Genomic DNA, 19,231 nt, shown 5'->3' with positions numbered 1-19,231 from the left:
TGCTGTCCGCTTCCTGGCTGCAAACCGGCGTCTACCTGAAGCTCAAGCAAGACAAAGGGGTTGTGTAGCGAAATTTTCGGCACAGTGCCGATCAGGAGAGATTTTTGGAACTACTGCGTCTGACTCAGGACCCAAGAGCTGCGCCACAGGCGTCTGCGCACAGTCGAGCATGTGTGTTGAATAATGGTGCTGATAGCCACGTATCATTTCAAGTAGATTTGATGCCTTTCGGAAAATTTATTTCATTGAATAGGAATTGTAGCTCATTTGTGGCAGCAGGAAATAAGCTGTAGTCAAAAGGATCTTCCATAGATGGTCGCAGGTCGCATAAATACTGTATGGCTCGTGACGCGTTGTGTGGAGCCCGGCTAGCTCAGTCGGTAGAGCATGAGACTCTTAATCTCAGGGTCGTGGGTTCGAGCCCCACGCTGGGCGGCGCAAAATTTTGTGTCTACGCGGATGCAACCTGCGCCCCTCTCGTGAGCCTTGCGTAATGAACGTAACGGGTTACGACGATGCCTAGCTTCGTATGAATATCAGAGGAATGGTTTTGAAGCTGAAAGTAGCAATGAAATGAAATAAAAGTGTTGTTTTGGAATTTTAGGCGTACATCGATATCGTGTGAGATGTGTAGGAAAGCAGCAGCTGTGCTAACTAAATACAAATAATGGTCGCTAATGCGGTGCGTTTCCAGCTGAAGGGCTCCGATTGACTGGTCCATAAGATTGAAGTACCCGAAATGTGCAGTAGGCGGCGCCTCCTTAGCTCAGTGGCAGAGCGCTGGTCTAGTAAACCAGAGGTCGTGAGTTCGATCCTCACAGGAGGCAAAAGAATTTTGTAACAGCCCCTTCTAACGTAGATCTTTCGAAAAAAGCGGTCAAGGATATAAAAAATTATGAATGGGTTCGGTATTTAAGAAATGCTCTCGCAAATGAATAGTGCGAATGGTGCTATTAAAGTAGGCACCAGAAACTGCTGCTTTTGGCAGTCTCCGGAGAATGCCGACGTGGAATACTTAGTTCTTGTGATGTATTTTCTACCCCTGGTAGAGACCCTCGCGGTTGTCGTCGTCGTCGGCGCCGCCGCCGCTTTGGTAATAGAGGCAACTCGCCATTGTATGACATAGGGTGAGGCACCTTCTGCAAGCGACTGAGATGGCAGTAAGCAATTGAAGCTGATTTGCAACCTCTTGTTTGATCAGCGTCACAAGGGCTTGAATGTAACTTGCGATGGGACACAGCAAGAAGTAGCGTCGCCTTTTTAGTACTGAAATTGGAGATGGAGAATTGCGTCAAAGATGGGAAATTCATTCCGGCAAGCGTACAAATGGCGACAATGAGGTGTGTGTGGGGAAGCATATTGCGCCAGTGACCGTGTGGCCTAATGGATAAGGCGTCGGACTTCGGATCCGAAGATTGCAGGTTCGAATCCTGTCACGGTCGAGTTCTTCCAGTTCTGCAAAAGATGCATGCTGTTTTACTGAGTTGTTTGAGTACTACAAATCTAGTTGAAAGTTGCTGCTGTCCGCTTCCTGGCTGCAAACCGGCGTCTACCTGAAGCTCAAGCAAGACAAAGGGGTTGTGTAGCGAAATTTTCGGCACAGTGCCGATCAGGAGAGATTTTTGGAACTACTGCGTCTGACTCAGGACCCAAGAGCTGCGCCACAGGCGTCTGCGCACAGTCGAGCATGTGTGTTGAATAATGGTGCTGATAGCCACGTATCATTTCAAGTAGATTTGATGCCTTTCGGAAAATTTATTTCATTGAATAGGAATTGTAGCTCATTTGTGGCAGCAGGAAATAAGCTGTAGTCAAAAGGATCTTCCATAGATGGTCGCAGGTCGCATAAATACTGTATGGCTCGTGACGCGTTGTGTGGAGCCCGGCTAGCTCAGTCGGTAGAGCATGAGACTCTTAATCTCAGGGTCGTGGGTTCGAGCCCCACGCTGGGCGGCGCAAAATTTTGTGTCTACGCGGATGCAACCTGCGCCCCTCTCGTGAGCCTTGCGTAATGAACGTAACGGGTTACGACGATGCCTAGCTTCGTATGAATATCAGAGGAATGGTTTTTGAAGCTGAAAGTAGCTCTGAAATGAAATAAAAGTGTTGTTTTGGAATTTTAGGCGTACATCGATATCGTGTGAGATGTGTAGGAAAGCAGCAGCTGTGCTAACTAAATACAAATAATGGTCGCTAATGCGGTGCGTTTCCAGCTGAAGGGCTCCGATTGACTGGTCCATAAGATTGAAGTACCCGAAATGTGCACTAGGCGGCGCCTCCTTAGCTCAGTGGCAGAGCGCTGGTCTAGTAAACCAGAGGTCGTGAGTTCGATCCTCACAGGAGGCAAAAGAATTTTGTAACAGCCCCTTCTAACGTAGATCTTTCGAAAAAAGCGGTCAAGGATATAAAAAATTATGAATGGGTTCGGTATTTAAGAAATGCTCTCGCAAATGAATAGTGCGAATGGTGCTATTAAAGTAGGCACCAGAAACTGCTGCTTTTGGCAGTCTCCGGAGAATGCCGACGTGGAATACTTAGTTCTTGTGATGTATTTTCTACCCCTGGTAGAGACCCTCGCGGTTGTCGTCGTCGTCGGCGCCGCCGCCGCTTTGGTAATAGAGGCAACTCGCCATTGTATGACATAGGGTGAGGCACCTTCTGCAAGCGACTGAGATGGCAGTAAGCAATTGAAGCTGATTTGCAACCTCTTGTTTGATCAGCGTCACAAGGGCTTGAATGTAACTTGCGATGGGACACAGCAAGAAGTAGCGTCGCCTTTTTAGTACTGAAATTGGAGATGGAGAATTGCGTCAAAGATGGGAAATTCATTCCGGCAAGCGTACAAATGGCGGCAATGAGGTGTGTGTGGGGAAGCATATTGCGCCAGTGACCGTGTGGCCTAATGGATAAGGCGTCGGACTTCGGATCCGAAGATTGCAGGTTCGAATCCTATCACGGTCGAGTTCTTCCAGTTTTGCAAAAGATGCATGCTGTTTTACTGAGTTGTTTGAGTACTACAAATCTAGTTGAAAGTTGCTGCTGTCCGCTTCCTGGCTGCAAACCGGCGTCTACCTGAAGCTCAAGCAAGACAAAGGGGTTGTGTAGCGAAATTTTCGGCACAGTGCCGATCAGGAGAGATTTTTGGAACTACTGCGTCTGACTCAGGACCCAAGAGCTGCGCCACAGGCGTCTGCGCACAGTCGAGCATGTGTGTTGAATAATGGTGCTGATAGCCACGTATCATTTCAAGTAGATTTGATGCCTTTCGGAAAATTTATTTCATTGAATAGGAATTGTAGCTCATTTGTGGCAGCAGGAAATAAGCTGTAGTCAAAAGGATCTTCCATAGATGGTCGCAGGTCGCATAAATACTGTATGGCTCGTGACGCGTTGTGTGGAGCCCGGCTAGCTCAGTCGGTAGAGCATGAGACTCTTAATCTCAGGGTCGTGGGTTCGAGCCCCACGCTGGGCGGCGCAAAATTTTGTGTCTACGCGGATGCAACCTGCGCCCCTCTCGTGAGCCTTGCGTAATGAACGTAACGGGTTACGACGATGCCTAGCTTCGTATGAATATCAGAGGAATGGTTTTTGAAGCTGAAAGTAGCTCTGAAATGAAATAAAAGTGTTGTTTTGGAATTTTAGGCGTACATCGATATCGTGTGAGATGTGTAGGAAAGCAGCAGCTGTGCTAACTAAATACAAATAATGGTCGCTAATGCGGTGCGTTTCCAGCTGAAGGGCTCCGATTGACTGGTCCATAAGATTGAAGTACCCGAAATGTGCACTAGGCGGCGCCTCCTTAGCTCAGTGGCAGAGCGCTGGTCTAGTAAACCAGAGGTCGTGAGTTCGATCCTCACAGGAGGCAAAAGAATTTTGTAACAGCCCCTTCTAACGTAGATCTTTCGAAAAAAGCGGTCAAGGATATAAAAAATTATGAATGGGTTCGGTATTTAAGAAATGCTCTCGCAAATGAATAGTGCGAATGGTGCTATTAAAGTAGGCACCAGAAACTGCTGCTTTTGGCAGTCTCCGGAGAATGCCGACGTGGAATACTTAGTTCTTGTGATGTATTTTCTACCCCTGGTAGAGACCCTCGCGGTTGTCGTCGTCGTCGGCGCCGCCGCCGCTTTGGTAATAGAGGCAACTCGCCATTGTATGACATAGGGTGAGGCACCTTCTGCAAGCGACTGAGATGGCAGTAAGCAATTGAAGCTGATTTGCAACCTCTTGTTTGATCAGCGTCACAAGGGCTTGAATGTAACTTGCGATGGGACACAGCAAGAAGTAGCGTCGCCTTTTTAGTACTGAAATTGGAGATGGAGAATTGCGTCAAAGATGGGAAATTCATTCCGGCAAGCGTACAAATGGCGGCAATGAGGTGTGTGTGGGGAAGCATAATGCGCCAGTGACCGTGTGGCCTAATGGATAAGGCGTCGGACTTCGGATCCGAAGATTGCAGGTTCGAATCCTATCACGGTCGAGTTCTTCCAGTTTTGCAAAAGATGCATGCTGTTTTACTGAGTTGTTTGAGTACTACAAATCTAGTTGAAAGTTGCTGCTGTCCGCTTCCTGGCTGCAAACCGGCGTCTACCTGAAGCTCAAGCAAGACAAAGGGGTTGTGTAGCGAAATTTTCGGCACAGTGCCGATCAGGAGAGATTTTTGGAACTACTGCGTCTGACTCAGGACCCAAGAGCTGCGCCACAGGCGTCTGCGCACAGTCGAGCATGTGTGTTGAATAATGGTGCTGATAGCCACGTATCATTTCAAGTAGATTTGATGCCTTTCGGAAAATTTATTTCATTGAATAGGAATTGTAGCTCATTTGTGGCAGCAGGAAATAAGCTGTAGTCAAAAGGATCTTCCATAGATGGTCGCAGGTCGCATAAATACTGTATGGCTCGTGACGCGTTGTGTGGAGCCCGGCTAGCTCAGTCGGTAGAGCATGAGACTCTTAATCTCAGGGTCGTGGGTTCGAGCCCCACGCTGGGCGGCGCAAAATTTTGTGTCTACGCGGATGCAACCTGCGCCCCTCTCGTGAGCCTTGCGTAATGAACGTAACGGGTTACGACGATGCCTAGCTTCGTATGAATATCAGAGGAATGGTTTTTGAAGCTGAAAGTAGCTCTGAAATGAAATAAAAGTGTTGTTTTGGAATTTTAGGCGTACATCGATATCGTGTGAGATGTGTAGGAAAGCAGCAGCTGTGCTAACTAAATACAAATAATGGTCGCTAATGCGGTGCGTTTCCACCTGAAGGGCTCCGATTGACTGGTCCATAAGATTGAAGTACCCGAAATGTGCACTAGGCGGCGCCTCCTTAGCTCAGTGGCAGAGCGCTGGTCTAGTAAACCAGAGGTCGTGAGTTCGATCCTCACAGGAGGCAAAAGAATTTTGTAACAGCCCCTTCTAACGTAGATCTTTCGAAAAAAGCGGTCAAGGATATAAAAAATTATGAATGGGTTCGGTATTTAAGAAATGCTCTCGCAAATGAATAGTGCGAATGGTGCTATTAAAGTAGGCACCAGAAACTGCTGCTTTTGGCAGTCTCCGGAGAATGCCGACGTGGAATACTTAGTTCTTGTGATGTATTTTCTACCCCTGGTAGAGACCCTCGCGGTTGTCGTCGTCGTCGGCGCCGCCGCCGCTTTGGTAATAGAGGCAACTCGCCATTGTATGACATAGGGTGAGGCACCTTCTGCAAGCGACTGAGATGGCAGTAAGCAATTGAAGCTGATTTGCAACCTCTTGTTTGATCAGCGTCACAAGGGCTTGAATGTAACTTGCGATGGGACACAGCAAGAAGTAGCGTCGCCTTTTTAGTACTGAAATTGGAGATGGAGAATTGCGTCAAAGATGGGAAATTCATTCCGGCAAGCGTACAAATGGCGACAATGAGGTGTGTGTGGGGAAGCATATTGCGCCAGTGACCGTGTGGCCTAATGGATAAGGCGTCGGACTTCGGATCCGAAGATTGCAGGTTCGAATCCTGTCACGGTCGAGTTCTTCCAGTTTTGCAAAAGATGCATGCTGTTTTACTGAGTTGTTTGAGTACTACAAATCTAGTTGAAAGTTGCTGCTGTCCGCTTCCTGGCTGCAAACCGGCGTCTACCTGAAGCTCAAGCAAGACAAAGGGGTTGTGTAGCGAAATTTTCGGCACAGTGCCGATCAGGAGAGATTTTTGGAACTACTGCGTCTGACTCAGGACCCAAGAGCTGCGCCACAGGCGTCTGCACCCAGTCGAGCATGTGTGTTGAATAATGGTGCTGATAGCCACGTATCATTTCAAGTAGATTTGATGCCTTTCGGAAAATTTATTTCATTGAATAGGAATTGTAGATCATTTGTGGCAGCAGGAAATAAGCTGTAGTCAAAAGGATCTTCCATAGATGGTCGCAGGTCGCATAAATACTGTATGGCTCGTGACGCGTTGTGTGGAGCCCGGCTAGCTCAGTCGGTAGAGCATGAGACTCTTAATCTCAGGGTCGTGGGTTCGAGCCCCACGCTGGGCGGCGCAAAATTTTGTGTCTACGCGGATGCAACCTGCGCCCCTCTCGTGAGCCTTGCGTAATGAACGTAACGGGTTACGACGATGCCTAGCTTCGTATGAATATCAGAGGAATGGTTTTTGAAGCTGAAAGTAGCTCTGAAATGAAATAAAAGTGTTGTTTTGGAATTTTAGGCGTACATCGATATCGTGTGAGATGTGTAGGAAAGCAGCAGCTGTGCTAACTAAATACAAATAATGGTCGCTAATGCGGTGCGTTTCCAGCTGAAGGGCTCCGATTGACTGGTCCATAAGATTGAAGTACCCGAAATGTGCACTAGGCGGCGCCTCCTTAGCTCAGTGGCAGAGCGCTGGTCTAGTAAACCAGAGGTCGTGAGTTCGATCCTCACAGGAGGCAAAAGAATTTTGTAACAGCCCCTTCTAACGTAGATCTTTCGAAAAAAGCGGTCAAGGATATAAAAAATTATGAATGGGTTCGGTATTTAAGAAATGCTCTCGCAAATGAATAGTGCGAATGGTGCTATTAAAGTAGGCACCAGAAACTGCTGCTTTTGGCAGTCTCCGGAGAATGCCGACGTGGAATACTTAGTTCTTGTGATGTATTTTCTACCCCTGGTAGAGACCCTCGCGGTTGTCGTCGTCGTCGGCGCCGCCGCCGCTTTGGTAATAGAGGCAACTCGCCATTGTATGACATAGGGTGAGGCACCTTCTGCAAGCGACTGAGATGGCAGTAAGCAATTGAAGCTGATTTGCAACCTCTTGTTTGATCAGCGTCACAAGGGCTTGAATGTAACTTGCGATGGGACACAGCAAGAAGTAGCGTCGCCTTTTTAGTACTGAAATTGGAGATGGAGAATTGCGTCAAAGATGGGAAATTCATTCCGGCAAGCGTACAAATGGCGACAATGAGGTGTGTGTGGGGAAGCATATTGCGCCAGTGACCGTGTGGCCTAATGGATAAGGCGTCGGACTTCGGATCCGAAGATTGCAGGTTCGAATCCTATCACGGTCGAGTTCTTCCAGTTTTGCAAAAGATGCATGCTGTTTTACTGAGTTGTTTGAGTACTACAAATCTAGTTGAAAGTTGCTGCTGTCCGCTTCCTGGCTGCAAACCGGCGTCTACCTGAAGCTCAAGCAAGACAAAGGGGTTGTGTAGCGAAATTTTCGGCACAGTGCCGATCAGGAGAGATTTTTGGAACTACTGCGTCTGACTCAGGACCCAAGAGCTGCGCCACAGGCGTCTGCGCACAGTCGAGCATGTGTGTTGAATAATGGTGCTGATAGCCACGTATCATTTCAAGTAGATTTGATGCCTTTCGGAAAATTTATTTCATTGAATAGGAATTGTAGCTCATTTGTGGCAGCAGGAAATAAGCTGTAGTCAAAAGGATCTTCCATAGATGGTCGCAGGTCGCATAAATACTGTATGGCTCGTGACGCGTTGTGTGGAGCCCGGCTAGCTCAGTCGGTAGAGCATGAGACTCTTAATCTCAGGGTCGTGGGTTCGAGCCCCACGCTGGGCGGCGCAAAATTTTGTGTCTACGCGGATGCAACCTGCGCCCCTCTCGTGAGCCTTGCGTAATGAACGTAACGGGTTACGACGATGCCTAGCTTCGTATGAATATCAGAGGAATGGTTTTTGAAGCTGAAAGTAGCTCTGAAATGAAATAAAAGTGTTGTTTTGGAATTTTAGGCGTACATCGATATCGTGTGAGATGTGTAGGAAAGCAGCAGCTGTGCTAACTAAATACAAATAATGGTCGCTAATGCGGTGCGTTTCCACCTGAAGGGCTCCGATTGACTGGTCCATAAGATTGAAGTACCCGAAATGTGCACTAGGCGGCGCCTCCTTAGCTCAGTGGCAGAGCGCTGGTCTAGTAAACCAGAGGTCGTGAGTTCGATCCTCACAGGAGGCAAAAGAATTTTGTAACAGCCCCTTCTAACGTAGATCTTTCGAAAAAAGCGGTCAAGGATATAAAAAATTATGAATGGGTTCGGTATTTAAGAAATGCTCTCGCAAATGAATAGTGCGAATGGTGCTATTAAAGTAGGCACCAGAAACTGCTGCTTTTGGCAGTCTCCGGAGAATGCCGACGTGGAATACTTAGTTCTTGTGATGTATTTTCTACCCCTGGTAGAGACCCTCGCGGTTGTCGTCGTCGTCGGCGCCGCCGCCGCTTTGGTAATAGAGGCAACTCGCCATTGTATGACATAGGGTGAGGCACCTTCTGCAAGCGACTGAGATGGCAGTAAGCAATTGAAGCTGATTTGCAACCTCTTGTTTGATCAGCGTCACAAGGGCTTGAATGTAACTTGCGATGGGACACAGCAAGAAGTAGCGTCGCCTTTTTAGTACTGAAATTGGAGATGGAGAATTGCGTCAAAGATGGGAAATTCATTCCGGCAAGCGTACAAATGGCGACAATGAGGTGTGTGTGGGGAAGCATATTGCGCCAGTGACCGTGTGGCCTAATGGATAAGGCGTCGGACTTCGGATCCGAAGATTGCAGGTTCGAATCCTGTCACGGTCGAGTTCTTCCAGTTCTGCAAAAGATGCATGCTGTTTTACTGAGTTGTTTGAGTACTACAAATCTAGTTGAAAGTTGCTGCTGTCCGCTTCCTGGCTGCAAACCGGCGTCTACCTGAAGCTCAAGCAAGACAAAGGGGTTGTGTAGCGAAATTTTCGGCACAGTGCCGATCAGGAGAGATTTTTGGAACTACTGCGTCTGACTCAGGACCCAAGAGCTGCGCCACAGGCGTCTGCGCACAGTCGAGCATGTGTGTTGAATAATGGTGCTGATAGCCACGTATCATTTCAAGTAGATTTGATGCCTTTCGGAAAATTTATTTCATTGAATAGGAATTGTAGCTCATTTGTGGCAGCAGGAAATAAGCTGTAGTCAAAAGGATCTTCCATAGATGGTCGCAGGTCGCATAAATACTGTATGGCTCGTGACGCGTTGTGTGGAGCCCGGCTAGCTCAGTCGGTAGAGCATGAGACTCTTAATCTCAGGGTCGTGGGTTCGAGCCCCACGCTGGGCGGCGCAAAATTTTGTGTCTACGCGGATGCAACCTGCGCCCCTCTCGTGAGCCTTGCGTAATGAACGTAACGGGTTACGACGATGCCTAGCTTCGTATGAATATCAGAGGGATGGTTTTTGAAGCTGAAAGTAGCTCTGAAATGAAATAAAAGTGTTGTTTTGGAATTTTAGGCGTACATCGATATCGTGTGAGATGTGTAGGAAAGCAGCAGCTGTGCTATAGTTCCGCTTTAGACGCCGTGCAGTGTGGACGTGCCTAGTCTTCCGCTCCGCCGTAGCGTTACGTATAGTGGACTATCGTTTTTGTTACGTGTTGTGTTGCAACTTCTGTGAGTGTTTCTCCGTCGTTGTTTCGTACCTTGTGTTTTTTTTTCTGTCCTTATTTCGGTGTTTTTTGTGTAGCGGTTTCGACCGCATATTTTGAAAATGTCGTCCCAGGTTATTCCTCGTCAGGCTACAGTTAGTTTTGCTTTTGACAAGTCAACCCGCCATGTGCAACCTAGTTCTCTTGAGATTCATGATTGGTTGGTGGATACCTTTGGTGTTCATTCGGATCAGGTGCACACTGCTTATTTTGATACCGAACTGTATGTTTTCTTTGTTAAGTTCATGGACCCACTTCAGGTTGATAAAATTCTTTCTAAATATGGTCATCAAGTTCTCTTTCGGCATCGGGATGATTCTGTAAGTACCGTGCTGCTTTCCAATGCTTCCATCACGTATACCAATGTTCGTGTTTACAACCTTCCACCGGAGGTGGATAATGTCTATCTTAAGGAGGGTCTACAAAAGTATGGTGATGTAAAGAGCATTCGCCTTGAACGCTGGTCAAGCCAACATCGCCTGCAATGTTACAGTGGTATTCGTTCAGTCGAAATGCACGTTAAGCAGAATATTCCATCTCACCTGCAGATCGGTGGATATCGTGTCCATGTCACATATAGTGGTCAGGTTGGCACCTGTTTTTTGTGCAATGAAAGTGGTCACGTGCGTACCGACTGTCCGCGGAGAGTTTTTGTTTTAAAAAATTCTCTCGAACAGCGTCGCAAGTTAACGGTCGCTGACCTCGTTGCAGGTGGTTCTGCTCTTGGTGTAGCACAGTCCAGTGGTAGTAGCGCCCCGCCACAGGTTTTGCGCACCCCTGACACAGAATTTCCTCCTTTACGTGCTAAATCTGATGTTGTTCCGTCTGTCCCTCAGGTGGGTGTGCCACTTTTGAATAATAAGAGGCGTCGCCCACACGATGGAAATAGTACGGATGAGGATCTCCCTGAGATGCCCCAGTCCGAGCGACCGGCATCCTCCGAGCCACTGTGTACTGTAGCTGCTCCCTGCCCTCCTGAGGTAGCGGTTCCGGTGGCGGCTGCTGGCGCCCTTCCGGCCTCCGACGCAGCTTCTCTCGAGTCGGGTCGTCGGTCGGGCCTGTTGGCGCCGTCTTCCGAACCGACTTCGATGTCACAACAAGTGGAGCCGCGACAACTTCCTGCTTCGCTGCCCCATACCTCTGCCAGCGGAGCTGCTCCGCTTCCTTCCAACTCTGCTGCCTCGGACCTTCCTGCTCACGTTTCGCCTCCGTGCAGTCCATGTTTGCCGGAAGCTAGTGCAGGTGTTGACCATTCCGTTTCGTCGGATGTTTCCGCCGCGACCCCGGATCCCGCATGTGGACCGGCGCGGGTGGTGTCGGATACAGAACTTGACCCTCCTACGTCACCGGCGGCTGAAGCTTCCTTGCCCGTCAGCCGACGCAAGTTACGCGTTCAGCCGAACGTTAATGCTGTTCGTAAAAAACCGAAGCGTAAGGGATCCGCGGAACGGGGTAGCAGTCCCCCTCCCTCGGATGCCTCCGTCACCCCTGCTATGGACTGTGACGCTGGTGCGTCGGTGTAGGTGATTTCTTTTCTCGCTTTTCTCTCTATGGTTCAAGCATACACCTTTCTTACCTTAAATGTTAACCGTATTGAGTCCGACGTTCGCATTGCCTCTTTGCGGCAGTTTATTTACGACGCCTGTGCGGACGTAGTGTTTTTGCAGGAAGTGTTGTTTTCTGATCTCTCTCTACCTGGATTTCAAACTGTTTTTAATGTCGCGCCGGAATATTCAACAGGAACTGCTCTTTTCTTTCGAGAGGGCATTCCTATTACTGACATTGAATTCCTTGACTCTGGCCGTGGGATTGGTTGTCGTCTTTTTGATCTCCGCCTCGTTGTTTTGTATGCCCCCTCTGGATCGGGTCACACTGTGGCTCGATCGCGCTTTTATAAAGAAGAGCTTATTTATCTTTTGCGCCAGAGTCCTCGGAGTCTCCTGCTCGGAGGCGATTTTAATTGTGTTTTACGCCCTGAAGACCAGTCCCCCAATTTTAATTATTGCCGTGATTTACATGACTTAGTTCGTACGATGCATCTGCGTGATGTTTGGGAACACAAATATCCAACCCTGGTGAAATATACGTTTTTTACCGCGTCCTCATGCAGTAGACTCGACAGATTCTATTTATCTGATTTTTTATGTGATAAAATTCTTTCTGTCGATGTTATTCCTACTAGTTTTTCTGACCATTGTGCTTTTACTGCAACTGTAAATCTTAGTCACCAACCTGCAACACTTTATCGTTCCCAGTGGATGTTAAATGTTTCCCACCTTGCCGACAGTGCTATGGATGATGTTATAAGTGGCGTGTGGGAGCGATGTCTTCGCTCTGTCCCGCGATACCCCTCCTTGCTGGTTTGGTGGACTGCGTTTGCCAAGCCCAAGATTCGTCAGACTTTGATTTTTTACTGTGCTGCAAGGGAGCGTGATTTTAAGAACACGTATGAATATTACTACTCTGTCCTGCGTGAACTATATGACGCAGCGGGTACCTCTCCTCTGCGGATCCATGATGTTCGTCGTATTAAAGCCAAGCTCTTGAGCCTTAAACGACGACAGATGGATGGTCTGCGAGTTAAGTCGAAACCTCACTCTCTTGTTGAAGGTGAACTGACATCCTTGTACCACCTGCTACGGCATCACACACGTCGTCGTCGCTCCTTCATCTCTTCTCTTACGGTGGATGATGGGCGACAGCTTCTTGCACAGGAGGAAATGGTTCGTGCTCTTCACCAGTATTACACTAGTCTCTATTCTGCCGATGATTCTGGTGGGTCTCTTTCGGATGATGTCTTTGGGGATCTAACTGCGACGATCGCGCCTGACGCGAACGGCGAATTTCTCCGGGAGTTCCAGGTAGATGAGGTTTTCGATTTTATTGCTCGCTCTCCGTCCAGTAAATCGCCGGGTCCAGACGGCCTGCCTAAAGAATTTTATCTCCGTTTTTGGCCTCTTTTGGGTGGCATTTTTACGCAGATTTTAAATGAGATTGTCAGGGGGATGGATGTGCCTGCCGATTTTAAAGTAGGGAAATTGTTTTAATTCCGAAGTCTTCTGGTCGTTTATCTGCTGCCAATCTTCGTCCGCTCACATTGCTGAATTTTGACTACAAGACAGCTGCTAGAGCGCTCAATAGCCGGTTGTCCTCTCTGCTTCGGAGTGTGATTGGTGCGCATCAATGTTGTTTTCATGATAGATCTATTCTGACACCAGTAGCCGAATATCGGGATGTTGTCTCGGTTGCGGCGGTTACAAACGTACATTGTGCCTTTGCCTTCCTTGATTTTCATAAGGCTTTTGATCACGTCAGTCATGTGTTTTTAGATCGTGTTTTAGGTACAATAGGTTTTAACGCTTCATCACGTGGTGTTCTTGGCAATTTGTATAGGGGAATAACAGCTCGGGTGTCAGTCAATGGGCAGCTGACGCCGCCCATTGCTATCCGCCGCGGAGTGCCTCAGGGTAGTCCGCTCTCTATGTCCTTATTCGTATTGTCCCTGGAACCGCTGCTTCGGACTATTGCTCTCAAGCTTCAGGGTATGTCCCTCTCTGGTGGGAAGCTCTCGGTTAAGGCATATGCGGATGATGTCGTTGTTCTCCTCCGTCAACGTGATGATATCCCGTTGTTGAAAGGGGCAGTTGATGCATACTGTCGTGTCTCTGGAGCGCGTCTCAATCAGGGTAAATGTAAGTTCCTTGATATTCGAGGATTTCGCGATGCTGACGTCCCTTGGGCCACTGTTGTCGATCGCCATACGTCCTTGGGGATTATCATTGATCGGTGTCCTCTAAAAATGGCGGCTCTCAATTGGAAATCTGTCACCGAGAAGATACAGGGGGCTCTGATGGTCCATGAGCAGCGCTCTGCTACCATTTTGCAAAAAGTCAGAATTTTAGACACCTACGTTCTATGTAAAGCTTATTATGTTGCTCAGCTGTTCCCACTTCCCATGATGGTGGCGAAAAGGTTGCGCCAATTGTCTAGCAGGTTTATATAGAAGGGCCATCTATTCAAGTTACGTTACGAGGTAATGACGAAACCGCGTATCTCCGGAGGCTTGGGCCTCTCTGACATTACTCGCAAGGCGTCTGCTTTGTACGTCCGCCGAACGACTCTAATTGTTACGCAAGAAGTGACTTCAATTACATCCAGGCTTTTTACTGTTGTGCGTCCGGCGAGCCTTGCTCCACCTGTCGATGTCGGACGCCTAAATTTTAAGTTGAAACACATTCGGGAATTTTACATTGCGGTGAGTTACCTCGGTGACGTCTTCTTGCGGCGACCGGTGCCAACGACCAAGGGCTTGATTGCCCGCTGGGAGGGGCTGGCCGGTCCCAATCCAATAGAACTGGCGTCTCCATCTGTGTCCTGGAGGAACGTCTGGAAGAATGTTAGTCTGCCGATCCACTCTATGGCCGTGGCGTCCACGTGGTATAGGGTAATAAATAATTTGGTTCCCACCAATGTACGACTGCACAGTATTGGTCTTTCTGACACGGACACCTGTACTCGGTGTGGTCTCGTGGATACCCTTGAACATCGATTCACCTGCTGTGGGCACCTTGCTAATTGGCGTTGGCTCAGGAAACAACTTGCCTTTGTCACTAGGTCTGCTGAAGCCGCTTATACTATTGACATCATCGTCCGGCCCGATTCTTCCTTTTTTCCGCGGACGAAGCTCCATACCGTCATGTGGTTGATTGGCCATTTCGTACATTTTGTCATCAGTTGTCATGAAGAGGATGGACACCTAGCGTTTCGGCAGTACATGCTTACTGCTTACTGGCAGCGCTTGCGATTGCCAGGCCTCCGAGATGATTTTGCCAATATGCTTAGCCTGACATTTGAAAGAGAGGGTGTTGGCTAAGGTCACCTGTGTGAGCCATTTTCTTTTATACTGTTCCTGGATTTGCCGCCTTTATGTATGTTTCTTCTCTACACCAGGACTGAAGTTTCCGTGTTTTTTTTTTTTTTTTTTTTTTTTTTTTTCACACAAAGCAGTCTACATTATATAGTCATGTTTTAGGATTTTAATTTCAGTAGTGTACTTCTTTTGAAGTGGCTGTGTTGTGGATGTTCCTTAATATATTTTTTTTTTTTTCAATAGATATATTTGTTAGAGGAACAATAATTACGCTTTCATTTGCTCATAATGAGCTGAGACTGAATTGCAGGCATTTAAAAAAAAAAAAAAAAAAAAAGTGGCTCGGATACCTGGCTCTCACCCAGGAGGCCCGGGTTCGATTCCCGGTACCGGAAATGTATTAAAGTTAAAAAAAAAAAAAAAAAAGAAGTCGTAGAGCATTCGACTACAGATCGAGAGGTCCCCGGTTCAATCCCGGGTGCCCCCTTCATTTTTCAGTATCTCGAAAAAACAAATGACGATTGTCGCGGTGAGTTGCAAATACATGTTTGAGATGCACCCTGCACGCCATACCGAAGGCTTTGGAGCAACATTTCAATGGGGGGGGGGGATCGCAGCCCAGGGTCTTGCAGGTCATCGTCAAAAAAAAAAAGAAAAAAAAAAAAAAAGTGGCAGAGCGCTGGTCTAGTAAACCAGAGGTCGTGAGTTCGATCCTCACAGGAGGCAAAAGAATTTTGTAACAGCCCCTTCTAACGTAGATCTTTCGAAAAAAGCGGTCAAGGATATAAAAAATTATGAATGGGTTCGGTATTTAAGAAATGCTTTCGCAAATGAATAGTGCGAATGGTGCTATTAAAGTAGGCACCAGAAACTGCTGCTTTTGGCAGTCTCTGGAGAATGCCGACGTGGAATACTTAGTTCTTGTGATGTATTTTCTACCCCTGGTAGAGACCCTCGCGGTTGTCGTCGTCGTCGGCGCCGCCGCCGCTTTGGTAATAGAGGCAACTCGCCATTGTATGACATAGGGTGAGGCACCTTCTGCAAGCGACTGAGATGGCAGTAAGCAATTGAAGCTGATTTGCAACCTCTTGTTTGATCAGCGTCACAAGGGCTTGAATGTAACTTGCGATGGGACACAGCAAGAAGTAGCGTCGCCTTTTTAGTACTGAAATTGGAGATGGAGAATTGCGTCAAAGATGGGAAATTCATTCCGGCAAGCGTACAAATGGCGACAATGAGGTGTGTGTGGGGAAGCATATTGCGCCAGTGACCGTGTGGCCTAATGGATAAGGCGTCGGACTTCGGATCCGAAGATTGCAGGTTCGAATCCTGTCACGGTCGAGTTTTTCCAGTTCTGCAAAAGATGCATGCTGTTTTACTGAGTTGTTTGAGTACTACAAATCTAGTTGAAAGTTGCTGCTGTCCGCTTCCTGGCTGCAAACCGGCGTCTACCTGAAGCTCAAGCAAGACAAAGGGGTTGTGTAGCGAAATTTTCGGCACAGTGCCGATCAGGAGAGATTTTTGGAACTACTGCGTCTGACTCAGGACCCAAGAGCTGCGCCACAGGCGTCTGCGCACAGTCGAGCATGTGTGTTGAATAATGGTGCTGATAGCCACGTATCATTTCAAGTAGATTTGATGCCTTTCGGAAAATTTATTTCATTGAATAGGAATTGTAGCTCATTTGTGGCAGCAGGAAATAAGCTGTAGTCAAAAGGATCTTCCATAGATGGTCGCAGGTCGCATAAATACTGTATGGCTCGTGACGCGTTGTGTGGAGCCCGGCTAGCTCAGTCGGTAGAGCATGAGACTCTTAATCTCAGGGTCGTGGGTTCGAGCCCCACGCTGGGCGGCGCAAAATTTTGTGTCTACGCGGATGCAACCTGCGCCCCTCTCGTGAGCCTTGCGTAATGAACGTAACGGGTTACGACGATGCCTAGCTTCGTATGAATATCAGAGGAATGGTTTTTGAAGCTGAAAGTAGCTCTGAAATGAAATAAAAGTGTTGTTTTGGAATTTTAGGCGTACATCGATATCGTGTGAGATGTGTAGGAAAGCAGCAGCTGTGCTAACTAAATACAAATAATGGTCGCTAATGCGGTGCGTTTCCAGCTGAAGGGCTCCGATTGACTGGTCCATAAGATTGAAGTACCCAAAATGTGAACTAGGCGGCGCCTCCTTAGCTCAGTGGCAGAGCGCTGGTCTAGTAAACCAGAGGTCGTGAGTTCGATCCTCACAGGAGGCGAAAGAATTTTGTAACAGCCCCTTCTAACGTAGAGCTTTCGAAAAAAGCGGTCAAGGATATAAAAAATTATGAATGGGTTCGGTATTTAAGAAATGCTCTCGCAAATGAATAGTGCGAATGGTGCTATTAAAGTAGGCACCAGAAACTGCTGCTTTTGGCAGTCTCCGGAGAATGCCGACGTGGAATACTTAGTTCTTGTGATGTATTTTCTACCCCTGGTAGAGACCCTCGCGGTTGTCGTCGTCGTCGTCGGCGCCGCCGCCGCTTTGGTAATAGAGGCAACTCGCCATTGTATGACATAGGGTGAGGCACCTTCTGCAAGCGACTGTGATGGCAGTAAGCAATTGAAGCTGATTTGCAACCTCTTGTTTGATCAGCATCACAAGGGCTTGAATGTAACTTGCGATGGGACACAGCAAGAAGTAGCGTCGCCTTTTTAGTACTGAAATTGGAGATGGAGAATTGCGTCAAAGATGGGAAATTCATTCCGGCAAGCGTACAAATGGCGACAATGAGGTGTGTGTGGGGAAGCATATTGCGCCAGTGACCGTGTGGCCTAATGGATAAGGCGTCGGACTTCGGATCCGAAGATTGCAGGTTTGGATCCTGTCACGGTCGAGTTTTTCCAGTTCTGCAAAAGATGCATGCTGTTTTACTGAGTTGTTGGAGTACTACAAATCTAGTTGAAAGTTGCTGCTGTCCGCTTCCTGGCTGCAAACCGGCGTCTACCTGAAGCTCAAGCAAGACAAAGGGGTTGTGTAGCGAAATTTTCGGCACAGTGCCGATCAGGAGAGATTTTTGGAACTACTGCGTCTGACTCAGGACCCAAGAGCTGCGCCACAGGCGTCTGCGCACAGTCGAGCATGTGTGTTGAATAATGGTGCTGATAGCCACGTATCATTTCAAGTAGATTTGATGCCTTTCGGAAAATTTATTTCATTGAATAGGAATTGTAGATCATTTGTGGCAGCAGGAAATAAGCTGTAGTCAAAAGGATCTTCCATAGATGGTCGCAGGTCGCATAAATACTGTATGGCTCGTGACGCGTTGTGTGGAGCCCGGCTAGCTCAGTCGGTAGAGCATGAGACTCTTAATCTCAGGGTCGTGGGTTCGAGCCCCACGCTGGGCGGCGCAAAATTTTGTGTCTACGCGGATGCAACCTGCGCCCCTCTCGTGAGCCTTGCGTAATGAACGTAACGGGTTACGACGATGCCTAGCTTCGTATGAATATCAGAGGAATGGTTTTTGAAGCTGAAAGTAGCTCTGAAATGAAATAAAAGTGTTGTTTTGGAATTTTAGGCGTACATCGATATCGTGTGAGATGTGTAGGAAAGCAGCAGCTGTGCTAACTAAATACAAATAATGGTCGCTAATGCGGTGCGTTTCCAGCTGAAGGGCTCCGATTGACTGGTCCATAAGATTGAAGTACCCAAAATGTGAACTAGGCGGCGCCTCCTTAGCTCAGTGGCAGAGCGCTGGTCTAGTAAACCAGAGGTCGTGAGTTCGATCCTCACAGGAGGCGAAAGAATTTTGTAACAGCCCCTTCTAACGTAGAGCTTTCGAAAAAAGCGGTCAAGGATATAAAAAATTATGAATGGGTTCGGTATTTAAGAAATGCTCTCGCAAATGAATAGTGCGAATGGTGCTATTAAAGTAGGCACCAGAAACTGCTGCTTTTGGCAGTCTCCGGAGAATGCCGACGTGGAATACTTAGTTCTTGTGATGTATTTTCTACCCCTGGTAGAGACCCTCGCGGTTGTCGTCGTCGTCGTCGGCGCCGCCGCCGCTTTGGTAATAGAGGCAACTCGCCATTGTATGACATAGGGTGAGGCACCTTCTGCAAGCGACTGTGATGGCAGTAAGCAATTGAAGCTGATTTGCAACCTCTTGTTTGATCAGCATCACAAGGGCTTGAATGTAACTTGCGATGGGACACAGCAAGAAGTAGCGTCGCCTTTTTAGAACTGAAATTGGAGATGGAGAATTGCGTCAAAGATGGGAAATTCATTCCGGCAAGCGTACAAATGGCGACAATGAGGTGTGTGTGGGGAAGCATATTGCGCCAGTGACCGTGTGGCCTAATGGATAAGGCGTCGGACTTCGGATCCGAAGATTGCAGGTTTGGATCCTGTCACGGTCGAGTTTTTCCAGTTCTGCAAAAGATGCATGCTGTTTTACTGAGTTGTTGGAGTACTACAAATCTAG

At 47.8% G+C, this 19,231-nt stretch overlaps 26 non-coding genes across 26 annotated transcripts; all 26 read left to right on the top strand.

Annotated features, from left to right (window-relative positions):
* The first annotated feature begins 362 nt into the window (after nt 1-362).
* Nucleotides 363-435, top strand: Trnak-cuu. Its single transcript has one exon. It is a non-coding gene; the product is annotated as a tRNA-Lys (tRNA).
* A 320-nt stretch (nt 436-755) lies between these two features.
* On the top strand, nt 756-827 carry Trnat-agu. The gene has a single exon. It is a non-coding gene; the product is annotated as a tRNA-Thr (tRNA).
* Nucleotides 828-1,369: 542 nt separating this feature from the next.
* On the top strand, nt 1,370-1,442 carry Trnar-ucg. Its single transcript has one exon. It is a non-coding gene; the product is annotated as a tRNA-Arg (tRNA).
* Nucleotides 1,443-1,880: 438 nt separating this feature from the next.
* Nucleotides 1,881-1,953, top strand: Trnak-cuu. The gene has a single exon. It is a non-coding gene; the product is annotated as a tRNA-Lys (tRNA).
* A 321-nt stretch (nt 1,954-2,274) lies between these two features.
* Nucleotides 2,275-2,346, top strand: Trnat-agu. Its single transcript has one exon. It is a non-coding gene; the product is annotated as a tRNA-Thr (tRNA).
* Nucleotides 2,347-2,888: 542 nt separating this feature from the next.
* Trnar-ucg lies at nt 2,889-2,961 on the top strand. The gene has a single exon. It is a non-coding gene; the product is annotated as a tRNA-Arg (tRNA).
* Nucleotides 2,962-3,399: 438 nt separating this feature from the next.
* Trnak-cuu lies at nt 3,400-3,472 on the top strand. Its single transcript has one exon. It is a non-coding gene; the product is annotated as a tRNA-Lys (tRNA).
* Nucleotides 3,473-3,793: 321 nt separating this feature from the next.
* On the top strand, nt 3,794-3,865 carry Trnat-agu. The gene has a single exon. It is a non-coding gene; the product is annotated as a tRNA-Thr (tRNA).
* A 542-nt stretch (nt 3,866-4,407) lies between these two features.
* Trnar-ucg lies at nt 4,408-4,480 on the top strand. The gene has a single exon. It is a non-coding gene; the product is annotated as a tRNA-Arg (tRNA).
* A 438-nt stretch (nt 4,481-4,918) lies between these two features.
* Nucleotides 4,919-4,991, top strand: Trnak-cuu. The gene has a single exon. It is a non-coding gene; the product is annotated as a tRNA-Lys (tRNA).
* Nucleotides 4,992-5,312: 321 nt separating this feature from the next.
* On the top strand, nt 5,313-5,384 carry Trnat-agu. The gene has a single exon. It is a non-coding gene; the product is annotated as a tRNA-Thr (tRNA).
* Nucleotides 5,385-5,926: 542 nt separating this feature from the next.
* On the top strand, nt 5,927-5,999 carry Trnar-ucg. Its single transcript has one exon. It is a non-coding gene; the product is annotated as a tRNA-Arg (tRNA).
* A 438-nt stretch (nt 6,000-6,437) lies between these two features.
* Nucleotides 6,438-6,510, top strand: Trnak-cuu. Its single transcript has one exon. It is a non-coding gene; the product is annotated as a tRNA-Lys (tRNA).
* A 321-nt stretch (nt 6,511-6,831) lies between these two features.
* Trnat-agu lies at nt 6,832-6,903 on the top strand. Its single transcript has one exon. It is a non-coding gene; the product is annotated as a tRNA-Thr (tRNA).
* Nucleotides 6,904-7,445: 542 nt separating this feature from the next.
* Trnar-ucg lies at nt 7,446-7,518 on the top strand. Its single transcript has one exon. It is a non-coding gene; the product is annotated as a tRNA-Arg (tRNA).
* Nucleotides 7,519-7,956: 438 nt separating this feature from the next.
* Trnak-cuu lies at nt 7,957-8,029 on the top strand. Its single transcript has one exon. It is a non-coding gene; the product is annotated as a tRNA-Lys (tRNA).
* A 321-nt stretch (nt 8,030-8,350) lies between these two features.
* Nucleotides 8,351-8,422, top strand: Trnat-agu. The gene has a single exon. It is a non-coding gene; the product is annotated as a tRNA-Thr (tRNA).
* A 542-nt stretch (nt 8,423-8,964) lies between these two features.
* On the top strand, nt 8,965-9,037 carry Trnar-ucg. The gene has a single exon. It is a non-coding gene; the product is annotated as a tRNA-Arg (tRNA).
* A 438-nt stretch (nt 9,038-9,475) lies between these two features.
* On the top strand, nt 9,476-9,548 carry Trnak-cuu. Its single transcript has one exon. It is a non-coding gene; the product is annotated as a tRNA-Lys (tRNA).
* A 6,501-nt stretch (nt 9,549-16,049) lies between these two features.
* On the top strand, nt 16,050-16,122 carry Trnar-ucg. The gene has a single exon. It is a non-coding gene; the product is annotated as a tRNA-Arg (tRNA).
* Nucleotides 16,123-16,560: 438 nt separating this feature from the next.
* Trnak-cuu lies at nt 16,561-16,633 on the top strand. Its single transcript has one exon. It is a non-coding gene; the product is annotated as a tRNA-Lys (tRNA).
* Nucleotides 16,634-16,954: 321 nt separating this feature from the next.
* Trnat-agu lies at nt 16,955-17,026 on the top strand. The gene has a single exon. It is a non-coding gene; the product is annotated as a tRNA-Thr (tRNA).
* Nucleotides 17,027-17,571: 545 nt separating this feature from the next.
* Nucleotides 17,572-17,644, top strand: Trnar-ucg. The gene has a single exon. It is a non-coding gene; the product is annotated as a tRNA-Arg (tRNA).
* A 438-nt stretch (nt 17,645-18,082) lies between these two features.
* Nucleotides 18,083-18,155, top strand: Trnak-cuu. The gene has a single exon. It is a non-coding gene; the product is annotated as a tRNA-Lys (tRNA).
* A 321-nt stretch (nt 18,156-18,476) lies between these two features.
* On the top strand, nt 18,477-18,548 carry Trnat-agu. Its single transcript has one exon. It is a non-coding gene; the product is annotated as a tRNA-Thr (tRNA).
* Nucleotides 18,549-19,093: 545 nt separating this feature from the next.
* On the top strand, nt 19,094-19,166 carry Trnar-ucg. Its single transcript has one exon. It is a non-coding gene; the product is annotated as a tRNA-Arg (tRNA).
* Nucleotides 19,167-19,231: the final 65 nt, after the last annotated feature.

This window comes from Schistocerca piceifrons, unplaced genomic scaffold (assembly GCF_021461385.2).
Source record: "Schistocerca piceifrons isolate TAMUIC-IGC-003096 unplaced genomic scaffold, iqSchPice1.1 HiC_scaffold_1772, whole genome shotgun sequence".
In the NCBI taxonomy this organism is placed as follows: domain Eukaryota; kingdom Metazoa; phylum Arthropoda; class Insecta; order Orthoptera; family Acrididae; genus Schistocerca; species Schistocerca piceifrons.
The sequence above is the reverse complement of the archived record's forward strand: the minus strand, read 5'-3'. Positions and strand labels throughout refer to the sequence as shown.